The sequence below is a fragment of the Octopus bimaculoides genome, chromosome 4 (assembly GCF_046866305.1).
Source record: "Octopus bimaculoides isolate indiv1 chromosome 4, ASM4686630v1, whole genome shotgun sequence".
NCBI lineage: Eukaryota > Metazoa > Mollusca > Cephalopoda > Octopoda > Octopodidae > Octopus > Octopus bimaculoides.
The window spans coordinates 69516498-69541497 of NC_142931.1; the positions used below are offsets into that span (position 1 = coordinate 69516498).

A 25000-nucleotide genomic window follows, 5' to 3' on the forward strand; every position below is an offset into this window, starting at 1 on the left:
GCGGAGAAGTGTAGCTTAACGTCAATGTGAGATGCATTAAGATTGATATATTCTCTGATTATTGTTGTCCTTTTTTGTTGAAGTCAAAGGAAATGAGATTACCATCCTCACTGTTAGGATCTTTCGATATTTCTGTTCATGGGGGCAATACAGAGTCGGTGGGAGGTTTCCACCTAAATGTGGAAGATGCTTACCTGTAGAATATTAGGGAGGAATACATATTGGTATCATGTAACATGTAGGACTGGATATTACTGGAGCTGACGGTTAACAGGTCGTTAACGTACCAGTGAAGAGCGTTGAAAAGAAAATCGAAAACTGGAGTAAACTAGTTTTGATAGAGTAGGGGTCAAAACGAGTACCACCTACACACGTCATTATTGGTAATTTGGTAGGAAGCTGCTGCCAAATGAAAGAGTTGAGAGACATATGGCACTCATATGGGGGTAGTCTTGACAACAAATTCGTATACCCCATACGGCCAAAGGTTTTACTGTTGTCGAAGACAACAACCCTGCTTTCACCAAATCTTTCAAGGGCAAAAATTCACGAATGAGTTACGTTTAACAGATCTTGGTCAGGAAGCTGCAGTGTCAGAGCTGTTGCTCTTTTATAGAGTGGGGAAACGCTGAAGATCAAATTATATCCACAGAGAGCAAGAGAGAGAGAGAGAGAGCGAGAGAGAGAGAGAGATTGAAGCATTTAGTGAGCTCATGAGCGAGATGTGGATCTCATTGTTTTAGAAGAGAAACCATATTCTGATAACCGGTTCCATTGATGTTTTCAAGCAAGGGAAGGCATTTTAACACTTGATGTAAATATGCATGTCATGATGAATCTTATGGAGAAGAAGATGATAGTTTTGGAACAAGCAGTGTTTGCAGTGTAGAATTGGATACAAATTCAGCAGCAGTAGAGACATTTTGCGAGGGTGCTGTGCTTACAGACACATTATGTCTGGCACGCCAGGCGAAATGCTTAGCAGTATTTCGTCTGCTGTTACGTTCTGAGTTAAAATTCCACCTAGGTTGATTTGCCTTTCATCCTTTCGGGGTCGATAAATTAAGTACCAGTTACGCACTGGAGTTGATGTAATCGACTTAATCCCTTTGTCTGTCCTTGTTTGTCCCCTCTATGTTTAGCCCCTTGTGGGCAATAAAGAAATAAGAAACATTATGCCTAGAAGGAGGAAAGGACAATTACACAAATACATTAAAGATCCTTTCTGCAAGGCCCCAGAAGAACCGTATGCAGTTAAACAAGGTGAAGAGCCCGAGAGGTCTGTGATGTATTAAAGTACATTTTTATAGTGAGAACGATGGTCTTGCAGTAGTTGTGGTGTTGAAAAAAAGGCAAAAAGAACAATTAAATTTTAGCGCCTGGTGGTTTTCTCCAAGTGCTGTAGTATATTCATCTCAGAAAATTCGACATCGAATCAACTCAAATTTCCTGCAAAAGCTCTTAAATTTGGAATTATTTGTTGATGTATTTCTTGTTGTTTAGTTATGAATCAGCTTTGACTGAGTAACTATAAGAGAAGAAACACCATGAGAAAAAATATTCCACCTAAGATCAATTCATTTCTTTGTGTTTATCTAAGTCGAAGTTAACCGGTATGATATTTCTCATTAAGAGGTTGGAGTTGCGCTTTCGTTCTTTGTTCAAGCTTGTGGAAGAACTCGTAAAGGTGTCGTTGGGTTACTTCTTTCGGTTTACCATTATCACATCACAAGATGACAACTTTAAAACAGCACCAGAACGTAAATAGAAAGTACATATATTATTATTTTGCTTTCTTAGTCGCCATACAGTATACGAGTAATCAAATAGTCTCAACTACGATCATCCCTTTACATATATAGATATGCGTGCGCGTGTTGCACGCATATGTATGTATGTGTGTATGCATGTATGTATGTAATATGTGTATGTGTGTGTGTGTTGTCCAACGTATCCTTCTTTTCAAAGGCGATAATCTTTTCTTTGAGGGAGATTTATTGCTATTTCTAGATGGTTGAGCTACCACATTGCGTCGTCGATGTTTTTTGATAGCAATTAATCCCAAAAAACGAAAACAAAGCACAACAAGAAAAAAACGTGAGGACGTGATACATGCAAAGTATTAGCAGACGCTCAGGGAAGGAAAGAAAGGGTGTTTTAAGTTTCGAGCAAAGCTCTTCTTCAGAAGCAGGAGACAGAGGAAAGTCCAAGAGAAAAAGATGGAAGAAAAAGACCACCAACAATCTACATGTAGTTACATTTTGGAATTCATGTATATATAACGACAGATAGATAGATAGATAGATAGATAGATAGATAGATAGACAGACAGACAGACAGACAAACAGGCAGGCAGGCGGGCAGACAGGCAGACAGGTAGGTAGATAGATAGATAGATAGATAGATAGATAGATAAGTATCATTAAACATATTTGTTGGCATGTCTTTCATTTTCATTTTGTATGCCTTTGCTGCCCTCCTTCCTCAGTGGATTCTTCTGTTTAACATGTCATCGCATAAATATCATGTCTTCCTTCTAAAACTTGAAGTTATGCATAAATGGCCGATCTCTTTATTTGATTTTAATTCTGAACAATACGGGTAGAAACTTAATATCTGCCTTTATGTACGAGAAAGTTGAACTCAGCACTTTACGCTGATGAGCCATTTGTCACTCGTAATATTCTGTAGGGCATGTTTTCAGTTAGATTGAATTAGCTGTTAAGAATTGGGTATCTTGACCATTAGCAGTGCCACAAGGCAGAACAGATTACAGAATTCTAATCATCATCACCTCTCAACTAGTTATGTCGCATCTTCTCAATCTATTCATCTGTGTCTTCGATGTACATGTCTTAAATTGAAATGTTCAATTAAATTTAACTGTAATTTAACATTTTGTCCGTAATCTTCTTACAAAGTATATATGCTCTGCCATTTTACAAATTGGGAAGATAGTTCCACTTATACAGAACCTGCTCAATTAGAATGGAAACTGTGTTGGCGTTTTTATTGCTTCATAATATCTTTGTTGTCTGTTTGCTTTAATATATAAATTTCTGTAGGTTAGATTATGTGTTTTAATGAATGTTTTATGATTAGAGCTTTAACCTGTTTGTAGATATTGACTTGAGAAAAAAAAGAGAGATTCATGTTTAAATCACTAAATTAACCATAGCACAGTTATCTTGCTCACCAGTGTAATTTGATTAGATTTTTAATAGCAATCAAAAAAATCTTACACTATAAATATATTCTTTTATAGCATTTTTATCAACGAAATCATGTAATTTTTTAAAAATATCTTCTCTTAAAACAAAGAGATTGAATATTAAAATATCAATACAAGCCAAGATTCACATTGAAAATTTTAAATTTGATTTAAAACATCAAAGTTATATCTCATTAGTGAAGAATGACTAACAAAACAAAAGATATATTCATTAATAGAAATTTTGTAATTAACTGCCAAATAATAATTGAGAACAATAAGCACAACCCATTTAGGATAATAAACAATAATTATCTTGCTAAAATTAGAAATAAAGTAACACAGAGTTGTTTTTCTGCATTAGAGGTCTTGCATGTATAATCTATTCAAATATTATAACCAAAGATGAATTCATTAAAGAAACAATAAAACTACGTTTTATATTAAGACTCTTATTTAATTAATGAAAACACACACACATAAAGAAAATGAAACAAATTATTATGATATAAAAGACAAAACTTTTATATTAAATTCAACTGTAAAGTGACTGGCTGCAAATAGAAATTTATATGCAACACCATTTTTTCTTCATTATCTATCACGAGTCCAGTATGACAATTCATCACATGTGATTCCTGATTTCAGAGTAGGTTAGATTGTAACAGATCAACCACAATATGAGGCTATAACCAGAACTAAAGTCTAGATCTAAAACCAATTTATATATTAATAAACCTGATCAGGTTTTTTTCTGTTTTGTTTTTATTTCGAGAAGTTGCAACTGAATTCTGGTTCATCCTGTCAAGAGACCTTGTCTCTCAATTTTAGATCGTTTGTCTTTGCCAGTAGCATTAATGTAGTTGAGTGACCTTTTCCTCTATTCGAGAGCGAAAGTTTCCCAAATATTTCATCTGATACTTCGTGGTATTCAGAAAAATAGCAACGATCAGCAAATACCTGCAACAATAATAGAGATGGTGGGATGTATTCATAATTCTCTATTTATGCTTTTACAATTAAGGGTTTTGAGTTCCAATGATCCTTTGATGGATGTTTATTATTGTAGTATTTTCCTGTTAACATCCCATTAGGAAAACTGCAAGTTCATGAAACATTTTAGTCATACAGCAGTGGTTCCCAAGCTGGGGACTGTGGAACCCTGGTGATCCGCAAAGGTAATACTGAAGGTCCGTGAGCTGAATTCAAAATTTCACACACACACACACATATATACATAGATACATAAGGATAAGCATATTAAAAGGAGGCCCGTGGGAAAATTCATTTAAATAAGAGGTTTGGGAACTACTGTTGGAAACCATTGTTGGAAACCACTGCTGGGAACCACTGTGATAAGGCTGAGAACCACTGTTATATAGTAACCTCGCTTATTGCAACAATGATTTGTCCCAATACTACGATACCTTATTATAGCTAGATTGAGTAATTAGGGTTCGATAAGTGAATCTATTATGATACTGTGGTATTCAGGATGTAATTATGAAAATCGTAATCTAGATTACAGTAAACAAAAACAAAAGTAATCACTCTCGAGACTAATGATCATTGTAATTACCTGAAAATACATTCAGATGTATAAGGCGGTGAACTGGCAGAATCGTTAGCACGTCGGAAAACATCCTTAGCGGCACGATGTAACTTAATATCAAATGCATACCAGTCATGGCCATTCCATCTTTTTGAGTGCTTCTAGGACTATACTATTTAACATGAATCATTCTCTTTAAAGTTGAAAGAAAACGATTTAATGCTGATATGGCTGCTATCTCTGCCACATCCAGTAATCACTTAGAGATATTTTGGAACGAAGATGGTTATTGTGTAGTCCTGGGTCATTGCTGTGGTATTTCGGTAGTCAGCTGAACGTCGAAATGCAATCCACGGATGCAATATCCCAGTTAACATAGAAGGAAAATAAAGGAAGTCATGTTCGAACTATCTTCTAACTGTTGCCATCCTGTCATTTGTCATTCCTCACATATCATATTCAGAGTTAGTTTTCTCTATACATTAAAGCAACAGATTTGCCGTACCGTTAGTGCGTCGAACAGACTATCTTGTGATATCTGTTCTGGATATCTTTGCTCTGATTTCAAATCCCGCTAAGGTTACACATTTGTTTTTAATCCTTTTGGAATCGATAAATAAAATACAAATCTACTACTAAGGCCGATTCTTCTGACCTTCTTCCTAGACTACTTGCAATTCAAAAGATCTAGTAGCTCCGCGTGCATTCACCGCTCTGAGTGCCAATTCTACCAAGGTTAAATTTGTCTTTCTTCATTCAAGAGTTGAAGAATAAAGTATAATAAAAGACAAGGATTGAAAAAGAGTCGAATAACCACTTTTATAGAAAAACCATAAATGACTCTGAAGCCACCCAAGAATGACTTGCTGTGCAGTAAAAAAAATGAACAATATTAAAGAAAAAGGAAAGGTGGAAAGCTGACGGAATTGTTACCACACCGGGCAAGATGCTTAGCCGCATTTCGTCCGTCTCTACGTTCTGAGTTCAAATTCCGCCGACGCTGACTTTGCTTTTCGTCTTTTTGAGGTCTACAAATTAAGTACAATTGGAACACTGAGGTCAATTTAATACACTTGGCCTCGCCCCAAAAACTGTTGGCTTTGTGCCGATATTTGAAACTAATATGAGAGAAAGAGGATTCTTATTTACTAAATTAAATTTTACAAATCTTTCATTAAAAAACAACTTTATACCTATATTAAAAACAATCTATGATCCAAAAGCCAACCAAATGCCCAAAAGACGATTCTATGTGCTATGCCTACCCAACCGAATGACTTTTTGTATGATAAAATGTTATCCAGTGAGTTTAGGTATTTCTGATGATTAGCATTATATCAACCGTGATCGAACAGACCTCTGATTAAAAATGTTTCTGCCAATTCTGTCCCATTATTTTTCCGTAATCAGGAATATGTTCTTCAGCGCATGTTGCTTTTAATACGGCAACGGGTGGTGATTTAAAAGAGAACTGACAGCTATTTCTGACCAAACAAGCAAACGCATATATATTACATTATGCGCTCGTTGGATTTGCTTCACCGTTTCCTGGCGGAGTGAGCAACCCAACAGAGATTACTTTAACGACGCACACATTAAATGTAAGGTATTCCAAGAATGGTGAATGAAAGAAAGCTGCAGATTTATTTTAAAATATCGACTTTACAAACCTAATTTTCTCTTTAAGTTATCAGTTTAATAACCATGCAACTGTTTGACTAACTTTTCCATACCAACATTTATGCTTATATGTATCCTATATAAATTCCTTGTATAAATATCGTATTTGTATGTATGTGTTTACATACATGAGATATTTATAGGTATAAATGTTAGCTCAGAAAAGATTGTCTAAATATAAATATGCATACACGTACATATATATATATATACGCATATTTTTATATATACTCACACATCTTCAAGTGTATGAATCCTTCTCTCTTTCACTTTCTCTCTGTACACAAACACACATGCACACAAACATACATATATATATATATGTGTGTGTGTGTGTGTATATATATATATATATATATATATATATATATATATATATATATATATATATATATATATATATATGCATATGTATATGTATATAATTACATGGTTATTATACACGTATTTCTGTATTCATATGAACATGATCATATATATATATACATATATATATATATATATATATATATATATATATATATATATATATATATATATATATATATATATATATATATATACACATATATATATGTATGTATGTATGTATATTTATATACATATATGTGTATACTATATATTTATGTATATATATATATTTATTTATATAATCATGTTCATATGCATATATGTGTATATATATACATATATATATATATATAATCAAGTTCATATGCATATATATATATATATATATATATATATATATATATATATATATATATATATATATATTTATATATATATATATATATATATATATATATATATATATATATATATATATATATATATATATATATATATATATATATATTTATATATATATATATATATTAAAAATCTTACAGCACTTGTTAATGAAATATTATCGATCATGTACGCTATCTTTTCAATAAATCAAATCGTTTTCCCCCATGAATTTAATTATACGTCATCCTTTACATCATCAAAGAAGCATTGATTCTGTTAAAAAAAAAAGGAGTAAATTTCTAAGTTATTACACAGTATGTTTGTTAGTTTTATGGCTGGATATTTCAACTCATGTCTTTAATGTAGAATTTTTGAGCGCTCGTATTTAAAAAAAAACAACTTTTTTTTCATTTTTTAAGCTTAAAATTGTTAAAGTTAAAATATGTCAATTAACTGAAATCAGAAGAAACGTAAATTAAAAATAATGTTGTAACTTGAATCTCGGATTTAAACACGAATTGAAATTGTATAAAAAAAGAAAAACAGAACTTGACTCGATAAAACTAAATTCTGTTCCTTTTGTTGAATTTGGATTTTAGGTCTCTCTCTTTATATCTCTTTCCCTTTTTGTGTATATATATATATATATATATATATATATATATATATATATACGCATACATATGTTGAACGATCAATTCAAACGTGTTTTTACTCCCCCCCCCCCCATGGGGGACATGCAAGTAAGTCAACATAATGAGTTCCTTGTCACTGCAGTTGCTCATAGGGAGGCAGCAACGATCGATTACATTAGCATAAAAGAAGAAGTAATAAGCCTAAACTCATTCACAGGTTCTGATGGACTCCCAGCGATCTTTCTAAAAGAAAAGTAAACAAGCCCTAACAAAACCACTGCAGTCTCACTTCCAGAGCTTCCTTGCAACTGATAAGCTTCCAGGCAAGTTAAAGGAGTGCAGAAAGGCGGGAGTAGAGCAAGTTAAAGGAAGACTTCCAGATAAGTCAAAGAAAACTATAAAGACGGAAGCAGAGCAGATGCTAAAAGTTACAAGACAATATCTCTGATCTCACATATCAGCAATGTCATGGAACGAACAGCCAGAAAGAAAGTAATCACGTTCTTTGAAGAAAATGACTTATCAAATGACACCTAATGTGGTTTTCAACCAGGAGGACGTTCTCTGACACACCCTCTGCATCATTAGCACTTGCTATCAAAATAGTTATTTAAACACACAAAGGTGGTTGTAAAATATTTCGACCTTGCGAAAATCAACGATAAACGTGATGCTAAGATGAAATCACCAATATATACCAGCGACAGAGGCAGTATTAATGCCGTTAGGTGATATTTATATCCATTTAACGCATAAAGCGCGACGGGCCACGAAAAGGCCTACGGAAAAGGCCTCCGGAGAAGACCGTGGTAACCTCGGGCAGGGAGGGAATAAAACACATGAGAGCAATCTGTTCTCTCTCCTTTTACGATTTACAGGATCATGCTCAAAGTTGTTTCGTCGCTCGCACGCACCATATTTGCTATATTCACCCACCGTTTTTCGAAACTTTCACGAGACAAGACCTGCCTCTCCATTGTCACCTTCTTTTTCATGTGGTGCATGAAAAAGTTGATGAGCGATTGGCCAGAGAGGTAAGTGTTTGTATATATATATATATATATATATATATATATATATATATATATATATATATATATATATATATAAAAGTAATGAAAACTGACAATAATTCAATACGCACACTAATACATGAGTATTAGTAAGTATGTACATATACATATATATACATACACACACACACACACACACACACACACACATATATATATATATATATATATATATATATATATATATATACGTATACATATATATACATACATACATATATATATATATATATATATATATATATTACTTTTGTTATTTACACCACCTGTCCTCGTCTGTTGTTATTTTTTGTATATTCTCCCATATATATATATATATATATATATATATATATATATATATATACATATATATATATATATATATATATATATATATATATATACATATATATATATATATATATATATATATATACATATATATATATATATATATATATATATATATATATATATATATTTATATATATATATATATATATATTTATATATATATATATATATATATTTATATATATATATATATATATATATATATATATATTTATATATATATTTATATATATATATATATATATATATATATATATATATATATATATATATATATATATATATATATATATATACATACTTACTAATACTCATGTATTAGTGTGCGTATTGAATTATCGTCAGTTTTCATTACTTTTATTATTTGTGTTGTTTTCATCATACTTTACTTTTGTATATTATATTTATTATATTTTTGTTATGAGATTTAACTTCATCGTTATTCCTATTCTCATTTCCATACTTAATTTTACAATCATTGCTTTCCTTACTCCACCCGCTTATTATATTCATATATATTTTAAACCCCTTTGTTGATAATTGTAATAATTACTGCTATTATCACTTCAATTATTTTATTTTCTTATTCTTAAATTCTTAATCACTGACTCATAAATTTCAATGGTAATTATGATGCTAGATTTCTCACCAAACATTTAAATCCAACTTTTATTTTTCAAATGTTTCCCACACAAATAAATATATATAGAGAGTATTGTAGCTAAACTGCCAAATGAAAGAAGTATAAAATTATATATATTTGTCGACATATTTATGCATAATACTGAGTGTTCAGGCAAAATCTGACGAGATTTTATAACTCATTTTTCAGGAACAACTTGATATATTGATGAACATTTAACGGCGTTGGAGAGCCTAGAGATTAAAGTAGTTGAAAAATTTAGCTGACATGGAGGACTGGAAGCCATCAGAATATGGGAAAAGAGGTACCTGTACCATAATGATTCGTACCGGGTATCAAAATGCCCATACCATAACAGCTGCTCAGTGCTCTGTGAATACTGACTGTAAAGGCTGTATGAACGGAACTTTAAGATCAATTTCGATGACTATGGGAAGCTGCTGTAGCCTGTGCTTAAACGCTGGCTGGAGGTGGTTGTTACTAGAAGGCTATATGTGTGACAACAGGATTCGTATCTTTGCCCTAGCTCCGGAAAGAAGTGGTTGTCGGAGAATTTCTACAATTTCAGCTGTCTCAATTTCTGGCCTCTTAATTCCTCCGATTGTAACCCCATGGATTATGCGGTTGAGAATCTTAGCGTCTTTTCAGGCACTGGTACCGCAAATAGTCAGTGACCTTATTAAAAGAAAGTTGTAACAGTTCTGGCGACGATAATAGGCGAGTATCTTCCGCTGGCGATACAAACACGAGTGCTTATATGCACCACAAGTCAATATGACAGATTCTCTCATGGTAAATAGCACTGTATTTTGTGGTTTGACGCAACATCCACTTTTAAGTGAGGATACATTTTACCATTTGGAATTAATACTGCCTGTGTCACCATTAATTAGTTTCAATAAACCCCCTGGCTATCTGTGACACCAATGCCTGAATAGTCACTGAGACTCAGTGTCTATCGCTGACGGAGAAATCGGTATTTTTAGCCATGGACATGTGCCATTGACAAAGCCAAATGAAGCCGAAATCGCGTCATCGAGCGGTTCCGGTGGTGTTGGCGAACGATTTCCTCCCGCAAACAATATAAACATGTGTGCTTATATGCAACCACAAACCTGAATATTTACATACATGTGTGTGTGTGTGTGTGTGTGTGTGTGTGTGTGTGTGTGTGTGTGTGTGTGTGTGTGTGTGTGTGTGTGTGTGTGTGTGTGTGTGTGCGTGTGTGTGTGTGTACGTATATGAATGAGATTCTAACATAGTCTGAGTTTCACATTTTATTTTTGTATGCTTTACAGTTTCATAAATTATAGTAACACATGTACTTCTATGCTTTCAGCAATCTTCAAGTTTATGTTAATTGTAGTATTAACTGACAGTTGCGTTTCCCAATTGCTGACAGCGTTCTAAAATGACGGACAAATGGGATGAACAATTACGTCGCTTCACAGTTATTACGAACTGACTGACTGCCGTGCATTATAACTGAAAATGTCTGACAAATTTGAACATATATGACTTTTATTCTTATGGATAAAAACTAATCTCTAATCAGTAGCGTTTACTCTTTTAGTAGCACGATCAGATCAAAAGCATTTGTGAATTATCCATATGTTTCGTCTGAATGTCCCACCAACATAGTCTATCAAGCTAATTGATTTTCAGTTTATCCACTGGTCATCACGCCTCCTCCAGGTTTTAATAGAGAGTCTCTCAGCATATAGAATGATATCTACATCTGGCAGTAATCTAGATGCAATATGCACCCAATGTATTTGCGTTTGAGGACATACTAAATAAAAGTGAAAGTCTGTTAGAAAGCACGTCTTATAAAATTAAACACGCCTGTTACTTTCCATGTCTCAACCTTCGTATATGCTTTGGCATCGCGGACTCTTTCCTAGAGTATGTATTGGTAACCACTGTGTTTAGTAGATATGGTGAAAGATAAAGTATGATGGACGAGAATGAAAGGCTTTAGAGCAGAAAAAAAATTCTGTTGCCAAAATATCAAATACTTTATCTGACCAACTCTGGTTATAACCCAACACATTGTAAATAATCTACACCGAACACTATAATAAGATATACACAATACATATTCTGCACCATTAGTATCCGATATTACACCATAGCTCACTATTAATTGAAATAAATCATTTGAATATTGATATTGCTCTCACGAACACAGACATCTTAAAATTCAAGATGAACAACGTTATAAATCACAAAAGAAATATTAATTCAGCAGGTGAAAACTAAATCGATGAGGACACAGAAATTTGAGAAGAGAATCAAACAACTCAAAGAAAATAAAATATTTCGAGAATATAACCAAAAATTCTCCGGTGAATTAAATACCATAACAATTGAAATAGAATATCTACCAGATCAAGAAAAAGTAGAAATATTTGGGAAGAAAATATGGGTATTGGGAGACATCCCTACCAAAAAGAAACAAGAATACGGCCTGGACACTGACTCTCATCAAGATTATGCTGACACACTGATAGAAACCGTCTTCAATTAAAATGTAAAATGAGTGCAGCAAGAGCTCATGATGGTTGTAAAGACCAAGGACTGATAAATAAAGCGATATTGGAACTCTCTACTTGACAACAGTGTTAAAATATTCGTTTGCTCAAACCTTTTTAGATGTGACAGCAATGTTGAGGTTAAACTTCACAAATTTACCAGATTGACTTTGAAATGAGGCAATGCAACCAAGTCGAAGAACACTGACAATAAAATAGTGGAAACATTAAATGAATTACAAATAGTTCTTAATCCTTTCTAATATGAACTCTGACATATAATCACAATTGAACAGATAATACAATTATAATGTTTCTCTCTTTCTTTCTCTCTCTCTCTCCCTTTCCACTTTTCTCTCTCTCTCTCCTTCCTTATCTCTTTCTTTCTCACTCTCTCTCCTTCCCTCTCCTCCCTCCTCTCTTTCTCTTTCTCTCTCCCTGTCACGACAATCGCTTTTGCGTGCTTGACTAGAAGGAACCTTTCTGGTTTAGAGATGTTACTGATACCTCCTCTGAAAAAGCGAGCCTGTGTTTCAGACCCACTTGCATATGTGTATGTGTATAGGGGGTCAACAAAGGTCAATACATACAGTATGCTAGAATTAAAGGACTAACACAAAAGAAATGTTACCGATGGATTATGGCGAACCTAAAAGAAACGAATTTACCTCGAAAAATACATGCAGTAAGCTAGTTTCAATGTGCTAAATTAGAATATTCAAGAGAGAAAAGAAAAGTGAACAATAAAATTACTTCCTCCAAGTGAAATCTTTTGACAGAATAACAGATAGCCGTACACTTGAAATGAAATATAGAATGTGTAGCCTTGGTTAATCATTTGACTCCCATCCCACCAGCAGCAAGATACGCAGCTACGAGTAGTTTCGAACTTTATTAAAAACAAATGTTACGTGCAGTTAACAAAGAATATAAATATTCAACAGAAATAGTTATTCCTCCGACAAATTTCACAAAAGCCACAAGTACATCTAGCACTAAACACGCATGCAATACAAAAATTTGAGCTAAAACAAAAGAATTTACAAAGAGCATTCCAGAGACTGAATTCTTAACACGACTATAGAAACTTTATTGCAAGGAACAACAGAACCACACTTAGCTCTAAAGATACGTAAAGTAAAAGGGTGTACTTAAAAACAGACAATTGTGAATCAAGACCGACTGATCTCATTGAGTGGAATCTTTGAGAAATGCATTTAGTTCAGTCTTGTGTCACACCTTGCATTGTGTGTGAAATGGGTAAACAGAAACGGTGTAAAAAAAACTCCATCAAATGGATATTACATGTGATTCAATGACTTACCTTTCTTACAGTGTCTGTGGAATACTCAGTCACATTGCACGCTAATTCAATGGGCAGGATTCCCGGTGGTCATACATCGAAATTCGTACTAGAGTCGACTACAGCGATTTATTTTAATTGATGCTCTAAAAAAAAATTGAATTTATATATCATTTATTGTCGAATATTCATTAAGCTTTAAATTTAATTATATTTCATTTATTTCAAATTTTAAAAATATATCATTTTTCTTTATTTCTGTCTTCTCTATCCTCCAACTGAAAACAGCAGCTTGCGTTTAAATTATTTGTTGTTTATGTATAGTATTGTTATACGTGGAAATCTAAAAGTACTTCACATTCATTCTCATATAACCCCAAAGCAAATCTGTGATTTTAGACGCACTTCATTCAACGTAATGTCACTTTCTATTGTCCTGTCGAAATGTTTTCAAGCAATTCATGAATGCATTGTTTTCTTTATACTTTTTCTTCCTTAACTTTTCCAAAGATATATGATAACATTTTATATTTGTCATCTTTGAGAAGAAAAACTTATCACAGAAGTGGTTTAATTCTCGCACTTGTAGATTATTTCTAGAAAGTAGCGCGATCGCAATGACATTGTTGATTCGAGTCCCAGGTGCTATGGTAGCAGCAGCAGCGACGGCTGCGGTGACGGTACCGGCTGTAGTAGTAGTAGTAGTAGTAGTAGCAGCAGTAGTAGTAGTAGTAGTAGTAGTAGTAGTAGTAGTAGTAGTAGTGGCGGTGGGTGGTGGTGTTGGTGGCGTTGGTGGTGGTGGTGGTGGTGTTGGTGGCGTTGGTGGTGGTGGTGGTGGTGGTGGTGTTTTTGGTGGTGGTGGTAGTAGTAGTAGTAGTAGTAGTAGTAGTATTAGTAGTAGTAGTAGTAGTAGTAGTAACGTCAGCATCAGTAGCAGCTGTAACAATAGCAGTGGCCAAAACAGCAACAGAAACGAACAATAAAAAAAGCTCTGACAACAAAGACATAAACAGCATTAATAAGTTACTGATGCATTTTTTTCACGTTGAAATAGCATCAACAACCACGAGAGCAACATCTACAAATAACAACCCAAATTATCATCAAACCATACCCTACGAACTTTTTATAAAGAGAATACTGGATAATCGAGTCTAGAGTCTGAGATATGTTTTATTTGAAATTTGTAGCAAATTGTCAAAGTCCTTATATCGCCGGAATGCCATAAGCCGAAGCTAACTTCACCCTTCATTCTTTCGGGGATGATAAATAATATACCAGCCAAACACTGAATTTCATTTCACTTCTCTCTTTGTCCACTCTCAACCCGCCTGCCAGTCGGTCTCCCGTTCTCTCATATTCTTTCTCTCTCTCTCTCTCTCTCTCTCTCTCTCTCTCTCCAAAAATGACTACACGAAGCAGTTAAGAAACGAGCGATCACACCACGCGCTCGCCTGCAGACCCAGCGAGTAAACAAGCACCGTATCAGAAAAAAGTAAGAAAGATGGTTGAAGCAAGAGTGCATTTGATAACAGATCAGCTTGATCGGGGCATGGCTTAATGTAAACAATAACAACAACTATTACGAAATGAAACCACTTCAAACTTTCTGACTTAAAAAAAAATTCCTTCTGTTTAAACCAAAACATTGCAATCACATTTTATTCCTAGAGATGATAACGGAAATGTGTTAATCAACGTTTCTGGTGTACTCTCTTGTAGTTTTCATTTTCTTTTAATTACACTGTCGGAATAAATTTGCAGTAATTCAGGTTCTAATTTGTACCATCTTTCCTGAACAGCAACAAATAAAATTTTGCTGCTTTTAAAGGTTCTTGAATTCCGTTTTGACATTATGATTTGCCATAAATTCATGTCTGGCAAATCTCCAGACAATAATGAAGACGCCTTTTAATTTTCTTTGCGATACGTTTTGACCGATTTGGTTACAATGAGTAGGAGCATTATGACGTTGATATATTGCCAATCTAGTTGGCGTAAAGAGTCCTTATAATAAAAGAAAACGATTGTTGTGAATTTATTTAATATTTTACATTCAGTGCTGAGAAAGAGAGGTTCAGCACTTTAACTGATAACATACTTTTACACAGTTATGTTCATCACCAATAAACGTACTTTTCTGTTGTAGAAAATCTTCCCTGAATTTTTTTTGGGTTTCTCAAACATATTAAAATTAAGTATAGTAAGTAATTGGATACGATAATAAAGTGAAATGATCAAACTACATTATTTAAAAATAAGAATACCAAGGATCATTAGTAATAGTTAGGAAAGCCTAAACCCTGATTAATACTTGAAATATGCTTTGATGCTCAACAGATATTTTTCGCGTATATTAATACTGTGAATATTCTGTAAACATTCCATAATTTATTTACAATTTAATTAACAGGATATTTGGTTTCTTTTATCGAAGATGTCTTGCGATTCTACGTTAGAATCAAATTTACTCATAAGTTTGTGCACTCAGTTCAACTTTGAAATGTAAGATATTTTTGTTTTCAGAAATACTAAATATATTCTCACGGGAAAATTCTTGAAACTGTATTCTCTACAGATAAAAAAAGAGCAGCTAAGAAATTCCTTACGATTATTATCTAAACATGAAATAATTAAGTGCGTTTCTTTTTCTGCCAAACCCTATCAATTGATATTAAATCATTTAAAACTTTAAGAAAAGGACATAAAAATCATTGGAAACAAATATTAGATAACATGAATATTTTACGTTGGATTAATTAGTATTAAAGGATTGTGCCTATAATCTCCGCAGTTACACCAATAGAGATAAGTTCGAAGAAGCTAATGCTCCTCTTGAATAGTTGCAAGTATTAAGCTGCCGGAAAGACATGTGTAAGGAGGAAGAGGAAAGTCTTGTGAGAATACAGGAAGGAAGATGATTAGGCATAGAAGTTAGCACGGGGCCTATGAGAAACAATATACGTGATAACTTAATGAGTCTAGAGTGCGTGAATAGAGATAGCATGAGAAATCCAACTTCGAGGAGCAGATATCTTTGCAATAACAGTAGTAAAAGTCAGAAATTTACAGCACATCCGTAGATCAGGCGTTAGAGCGTGTAGGAGAGTGCCTTCACACCAACTAATCAAGTGGCATTTCTTTGGATTTAACTAGGGCATCTGTGTGTATAACGACCGCATTGTCCTAGAGAAGTACTCTATTGTGTGTTTCACCTAAGATTTGTAGAGAGAGATCTTGAAAGATAAAGTATTTTTCTGTTTCTGAAGTAGTCTTATTAACGATGACAATATGCGTTCTCTCAAGAATGATCTTCAGTGATAGCGTAGCCTAGGTCTAACGCTGCTTTGCGTGTTCTAGCGTCGTGTTATTCCTATTTAGGGCGATAATGTTTCTTTGATATGGGTAGTAAATAAGTTTTGTGCTTTTAAAGAAGAGGCGATAAACAAACCCACGCTGGAGGATGCTAAGGAGATCTCTGTTAAAGTTATTAGTACAAACTTAATACAGGTTGGTTTGGGATTAGACGGAAAATTAAAGAGAAAGGAAGATGGCTTTATCCTCATAGAACTGATGCAAGTATGTTATTGATCTTGAAGTGAAAGGTGCGGTGAGAAAACACAACCCTGAGATCTGCTAGAGTTGTTAATGTATGAGTCTCAGAGAATTTCATTAACACACTTTGTGAAGGTGTAATCTGACAGAAAACCACTGACGATAGATAGATGGAGCTCATTGGTGGACAGTTTGCCCAAGAAACTTTTCTGATGTTCAGAGCAACTTTCATTAAAGTGTCGATAATAAAATATCACTGGTGAATGACGTAGATGAATAGATCTCCGGTAGCTCTACCTTTACGGAAACCGTACTCGCGATCACTGAAGAGAGGTGGGAAAATATTTTTGTTAATCATTGCAGTATTCGAAGTGTGACAGGACTGTAGTTGGCAAGATCCGTGAGTGTGGCATTCTTGGAAGTAAGATGAGCTTTACTCTGCTTTCAAAGGACAGGATATATCGAGAGAGAGAGAGAGAGAGAGAGAGAGAGAGAGAGAGAGAGAGTGGGAGAGAGAAGGTTAGAAAAGGACAGGGGAGAGAAGATAAAAAGAGAAATTAAAGAGTTTACGGTGGAGTGTTTTACCTATTTTAGCACTAGGCGTGTATATTATAAGGTAGTGGAACTAGAAAAGTATAAAATATTCGTTTAGAAAATTTCTTTAGTATGTAAAGTGTAGTGCTGGATACAAAACGATCTGAAAATGCGAAGCTTTTCTCCGCGGAGTACTGCTTACAATATATCCATGGCGGCTCGTTAGGCACATAAAAACAATTGTCGGGCACATATAGCTGCAGAAGACGGTATTGGTTTAACAGAGGTTAAATTTTGGGGGAGAGAAATAGACCAAGGATGTTTATAGTGTGTCAGAGAAAATGAAAGTTAGAAACGAAGCTAGTTGATAGCTATAGGTAGAGATCGCTTGATCGAAAGTCTGCTGGATGACTTGGGGCTGAATGATCTTGGAATAAACAACAACCGACATTGCGGTAGACTGCCGAACTTTTTACAATGTTTTTCTCTGTAGATTTTTGCTTTAACAAGTCATTATTGTAGGTGTATAAGGCAGTAAAGAGGACAACTATAGCAGACAGTTTAAATTACCCTATTTATTCTAATTAGTATCGTGTATATATATATATATATATATATATATATATATATATATATATATATATATATATATATATATATATATATATATATATATATATATATATATATAAATGTATATATATATATATATATATATATATATATATATATATATACATATATATATATATATATATATAAATATATATATATATATATATATATATATATATATATATATATATATATATATATATATATATATATATATATATATAATATATATATATATATATATATATATATATATATATATATATATATATATATATATATATATATATATATATATATATATATATATATAAGTGTATATATATATATATATATATATATATATTGAATTCCTATCGTATCTGACGTGGGTGTATTTTTCATCAAAGTCTGGAGGTGATAAAATAAGTTCCAGTTAAATTCTATTACTAATTGAAATTTCCAGTGTGAGAAATTATAAGTAATATATATAATAGTGTTTCAGAATTAAAAAAATAATAATAATAATGATTGTCATATTGTGTCACTAAATTCAAATTCTCAATTTTTGAGAAAAGGAAGGAAAATTATATAATGCCTACGTCTTTTCCAAAGTTATTAGTGGCATAATTGAAGTGAATTTGTCTCTGTTGGGAAATAAAACTAGCTGTTGGGCTCAACACAATAAGAGCATGTGTTTTTATTATGTTTTCTGTTATAGCAATCGCATGAATAATCGATAATATTTATGTTTCAATATATTCATATTTATTTATGGTTAAATTCAGAATAGTACTGCTTAGTAAAATATTTTCACTCGCCAGAGAATACAAACGAATATTTTATATTTAAACTTACCTTCCACGATGTCGTCAAAAATGTATCTTTACACTTAAATACATTTTCAGTCTCATTATTCTCAGACTAATCTGCCTTAGAGTTTAAAGTTTCTCCATTTATCAGATTTTCCGTTGGGTATTGACCGTTTAATGTGTTTTATTTCGATCACTGTGGTAAAAATCTCCAACTAATAGAGAAAGAAAAATCGATTTCAGCAACAACTTTTATTTACTTTTACATTATTATTATGATATTAGTTCTTCTTAATTTCTCTTCCATGCTGTGCTGCATATAGAGCCTTCTTTGGACAGTTTCAGAAGCATATCAGCTTTTCTACAGTCGGCCGTCGCCCAGCATATTTTCCTTTCTAGAGAAATGGACGCGGAGCACAACGCAGTCAATTTCGAGAGAGAGAGAGAGAGATGAAAGAGAGAGACTGAAGAATCGATGTCAATATTTAATTTTTACGTTATCACTCCATAATAATGAAATGCTAAACTAACCTTGGCGGGATTTGAACTCAGAGAAGCGGAACAGATACTGCGATGTATTTTACCCATGGCTATAACAACTCTGCCAATTTGCCATCCATAATATTTAATCTAATTAAATGTTACACTATGCACTCAACAGATAATCATATAAATATACAGAAACAGTTCAGAATTGAACTAGAGCTGCGTAAAACGTAAAAGAATATTTATACAGGCAAGTATAAATACGTGTCTCTTTTTCGCGTTTTTTCTCCATGGATAGACAAAGAATGAATGATCCGATACAAGTTTTAGCTCATTCTACCCGTAGAGACTAATAGGTTTGTTAGTCCACCAAACAGAGGAGCAGTAGCTAATTGGAAATACCAGCTTGCCAAATATTAATGATTTCAGTAGTAGCTAATTTAATTAGATATCACTCTAAACTCTAAGCGCCTGAATTGGGAGATTAATATGTAGATGAACAGAAAAAGTACAAGATTCACAGTTGTCGGTATACTCATTTACGTATTGCATAGCTCAGTTAAATTTGTACTGTTTCTGTACATCTATATGCGTATCTGATAGAACAGTGCTTAGCTTATTATTTAGTATTTAATTGAACTAGTATCTAGTGTAAGCACTGATTATCAAGCAAATTTACTAATGTTACCCTTTTTGGCAAACTTATAAAACAAAATGAGGTGTACACAGTTAATAATCAGGATAAGGGACGAAACTCAAATCAGATCCTTCTCAAATTTTCTGTACGGGAGAAATGTTCAAACCTGACACGTTTTTATTTTTGTTAATGAAATAATTTGCGCATCGTGCATCTTCGGTTAAATCTTATGCTGTTTCTTCACATTCATGTGTTTATATCCTTTACGTCACTAAGTTGGTGAGCTGGCAGAATCGGTAATACGCCTGACAAAATGCTTCGCGGTATTTCTTTCATCTTTACGTTCTGAGTTCAAATTCTGTTGAGATCAACTTTGCCTTCTATCCTTTTAAGATCAATCAAAAAAGTACCAGTTGAGCACTGAAGTCAATATAATCGACTAGTTTCCTCTTCCAAAATTTCAGGCCTTGTGACTATAATCAAAAGGATTATTTAGGGCTCTAACAAAATTACTTCCGCGAAATATTTCCCGAATTGTTGGCTATGACGTGATTATCCTTTAAGACTGAAACACCGAACCCATCTAGACATGTGGAGTTCATGATATACAGCATATAGTTTTAGTGATTTCAATTTTGGAATGTAATACCGAGGCATCTCACAAGAATTTTATTCGATTTTAGCTTTTGCAGTACTTCACCTGGAACTTATTTTATCTACTCAGAATGTGAAATGGAAAAGTACACCTGAGAGAAAACGGGACCAAATACCACAATGCATTTTTGTTTGATTCTTCCATCTCTGATAGAATGAATAGTAGTTTTTAGGCTTGCTTTCTAATTTCTTTCATGTTATAAATAAAGCTCTTATAAATATCAAGAGGGAGAGAGGGAGACTGGGAGAGAGAGAGAGGGGGGAGAGAGAGAGAACACTGAGTGTATAGTACATGAGAATGGGATGAGAATTAAACAAAGAAAATTTTCGAGTTGATTCTAATATTAATGGCAAAACATCAGGTAATATGATGTTCTGTCTCAGGTTCCTCTCAATACATTGGCTTAAACCTTTTTTTTTCCTCCACTAGACAAAAATAAAATGCTCGATATTGACAGTTTCTCAAAATAATGGGATCCATATCGTCCGCTAAAATTATTTCAGGCAAAGAAATACAAGAATAAAGGTGTAAATCTGAATTATAAGACAGTTTTATCTTTTTTCAATAGAAAGATAAAAACTACAAAGGATATTGTAAATCATTAAATTGTAGGATTAATAAATATATATATATATATATATATATCAATTAGAAATATGTTTATTTCATTCAGTTCGACTTTGCTTTTCGTCCTTCCGTAGTCGATAAAAAATAATAACCAGACAAGTACTGGGGTCGATATAATCGACAGGGACCCACCCCTTTCTCAAAACAGTTTTGACCTTCTGCCTATGTTAGAAATCGATATTTGAAGACAAACATAATTATATCATCATGGCACCACTTATTGCTAACTATATGTAACATCATACAAATAATTGATTAGATGTGATTTGTTTTTCTTTTAATTTCTTTGTTCACATCAATGTTAATGTTTGGTGCATATACACTCGTATCGATAGGTTTCATAAAGTTTTTGTTCTTGTTCAATAGAGTTACGTCAATTGTTATATAAACAAAAGAGGACCAGGGGTTTCCATTATTAGAAAAGATCTGGAATCTTTAAATATTGGTGGTAGCCTCTGTCAGCTAAAGTCATTCTATAAAACTTCAAAGACAATAAGCTTAAGTTTGCTGTGAAGTGTGAAAGATTAATAATTCGAATGATCTGCCCTTCTCTGCAGTGAAGGAAAACAAATAAACATCTTGACAATAGAGCGTAAAAGTGCTGTCATTCGCATTTTCACACCAAGTGCTAGGTTCTTCGATGCTTTTTTCTCCCCTCACTCTTCTCCGTCTCACCAAATATGGACAGATATCTAAAACATCAGATTTTAATTTTTCTCTGTAAATCAACTCACTGCAATTTATTTTTATCTACGAACTTTTATTGTGCCAACAGAAGTAAAGCGTTCACTTCCGTTCTATATGTCAGTTGTTCAAATTTTCTTTTAGAGAAAAGTATGAATGTGACAATATTGGTTTGAAATTTTGACACAAGGCCAGCAAATTCAAGGAACAGTATAAGCCAATTACATGGACCTCAGTGTTCACTGGTACTCATTTTACCGACCCTGGATGGAAAGGATGAAAAGCAAAGTCGACCTTGACAGAATTTGAACTCAGAATGTAAAGACAGACAAAATGCCACTAAGCATTTTGCCTAGCTGGATGCTACACCTAGTCCAAAAATAATTAATATGTTTCATAAACTGAATGTACATCAAAGAAATGAACTAATTGATATGCTTCTACGTAGTCGCTCGACTTGCAAGAAAATTGCAAAATCATACCAACTGTTTAGAAATTTAAGACATTTAATGTAGTTTTAGTTACAGCATGTATAAAAAGAAAGACGAGATGACCACGGTTGAAATGCAGGCGCATTGGAGAAAATCTCAATCATGGCTTATGCAACAACAAAAATAAAACCTGATGACAACTAAAAAAAAAAATGGAATCCACTCTAATTAAAGAGTATTTCACTATCCGACATATTTGAAATCAAATCTTTCATTGATCCTAGACAATGCAACATGGTGCGTAGGATAACTTTAATCGAGATTATATTCTGTACCAATTACGGTTAAATATTGAACTAATATTTAACCAACAAACAAAAGCCAAAATGGCGTTTCAAAATAATGTTTATGTGAGCATGTGTGTGTGTGTGTGTGTGAGAGAGAGAGAGAGAGAGAGAGAGAAAGAGAAAGAGAGAGAAAGAAAGAAAGAATGAAAGAAAGAAAGAGAGAAAGAGAGAAAGAGAGGAGAAAAAGAGAGGAGAAAGAAAGAGAGGAGAGAGAGAGAGAGAGAGAGAGAGAGAGAGAGTGTGTAGGACTCACTAAAGTAGGAAGTAAACCAATGTAAAATTTCAAAAGCTAACAAGCTTTATATTTAAACCCAGCCCATGTTGGGTGGGGAAAGGTGGATAAGTCAACCTCCAGCACAAGTGTAAAGGGACACAGAATTTCTGCAGGCCTATCATACCAGTTAATTATGATGGGGAGGGTGAGAACCGTTGCTATATTACTCTCTTTCTTTAGCTAAAGTTTGAAAAAGATTGAATGCGTTCAATCTGGTTGGCATGCATTAGATACTAATGAAGGCGTCAAGTTGACCGCTATCAAGTATGACTTAGTATCAGTATGTAACAGGTTTTGGTTGATGGTTAAAAGCGCAGCTGTATTCTCGAGCAGTTAAAGACACCCTTTTATCCATCCTACAGCAGTACGTCAGAATGTCACAGCTTGTGTGTGTAGGAGAGAGAGAGAGAGAGAGAGAGAGAGAGAGAGAGAGAGAGAGAGAGCAATACAAGCACTTCAAAGATAGTTTACTCATCAACACCGAAGGAATGAAAAACAAAGATAACCTTCGTATGATTTGAACTTAGAGAATAATTGAGTTGGAACAAATACCGCAAAAAGTTTTATCCAATAATATCACGACTCTACTTATTCGCAATCTTATGCATAAGATGCACATAAAATACACTGCATGAGAAGGTATAATTTATAGGATTCCACAACACTTGTGCCACTTTTGCACAGACGCAATCATAGAGAATTAAAAAGGCAAAGTTGATCTCTGAGGATTTTGAACTCAGAGAGCTGGAACAATTACTACAAAACGTTTTATCCGTTGCTATTACGACTCAGTCTATTTGCTATAGTATGCATAAGATACACTGCATGGAAACCATACGATTTATTGGATTCCTCACCACTTGTGCACAGACATAATCATAAGGTATTAAATATTTTGAATACCATAATAGCTACCTAAGTTTACCAAATTGGCTGTTTCAAGTATTTTTTTTTTATAGGCGATATACATGTTTCGCTTTCAATTTAAAATGATCACTTGTTATTCCAAAACTAAATTCCTGGAGAATTCTCCCATTTGACAGGTTAATAAAAAAAATTGAAAACATTGTCAAGAAGATAAATCCTAGCTTGTCAATGATAAAAGGAATAAATACAAACTTTTATACAGATAACTTAAGTAAAATCTTATTTGGAAGTGCGTGTAATGTAAAAATAAAATAAAATTGCAGATAATTTACATTATAAAGTTTCTGTGACTTGTCGCAATCCAGAGTTTAGTACACTAAAAGCAAATAAAATATAGAATAATTTCACTTACCATCAGAAAAGAAAGTGCATATTTGCTGGAATATGTAAATGATGTTCTCAGTAAGACCATTAGCAGTCAAAAGAAAAGAAAGTGAATTACTCTTTGTATTTCATTTAATTCCCTATATTACGTTCATTTTCACTATTGCGGTTTGTCCGAATGTATGCTATTATTTCTGTTTATCGATATGTGTGTTTGTGTGCGTATGCGTGTGCATGCGAACAGACATATATAAATACATACACACACATACACAAATATATATATACATAATACATATGTGTGAATGTGTGTGTGTATGGAAATACATATGTACGCATACACACAATATATATACATACACATATACATAAATGTGGTTGCATACGCACAGATATGTGTGTATGATGTAT

The 25000-nt window shown here is 33.3% G+C and overlaps 1 long non-coding RNA gene across 1 annotated transcript in view; it reads right to left on the reverse strand.

The window, feature by feature from the left end:
* Positions 1-24787, reverse strand: part of LOC128247680 (uncharacterized) — a 63514-nt gene extending 38727 nt beyond the window's left edge. The window contains exons 1-3 of the long non-coding RNA XR_008264043.2: positions 24618-24787; positions 19244-19412; positions 13724-13848 (exon numbers count right to left, since the gene is read on the reverse strand). This is a non-coding gene — a long non-coding RNA (uncharacterized LOC128247680). The remainder of the gene's footprint in view (positions 1-13723; positions 13849-19243; positions 19413-24617) is intronic.
* Between the last annotated feature and the right edge of the window lie 213 nt (positions 24788-25000).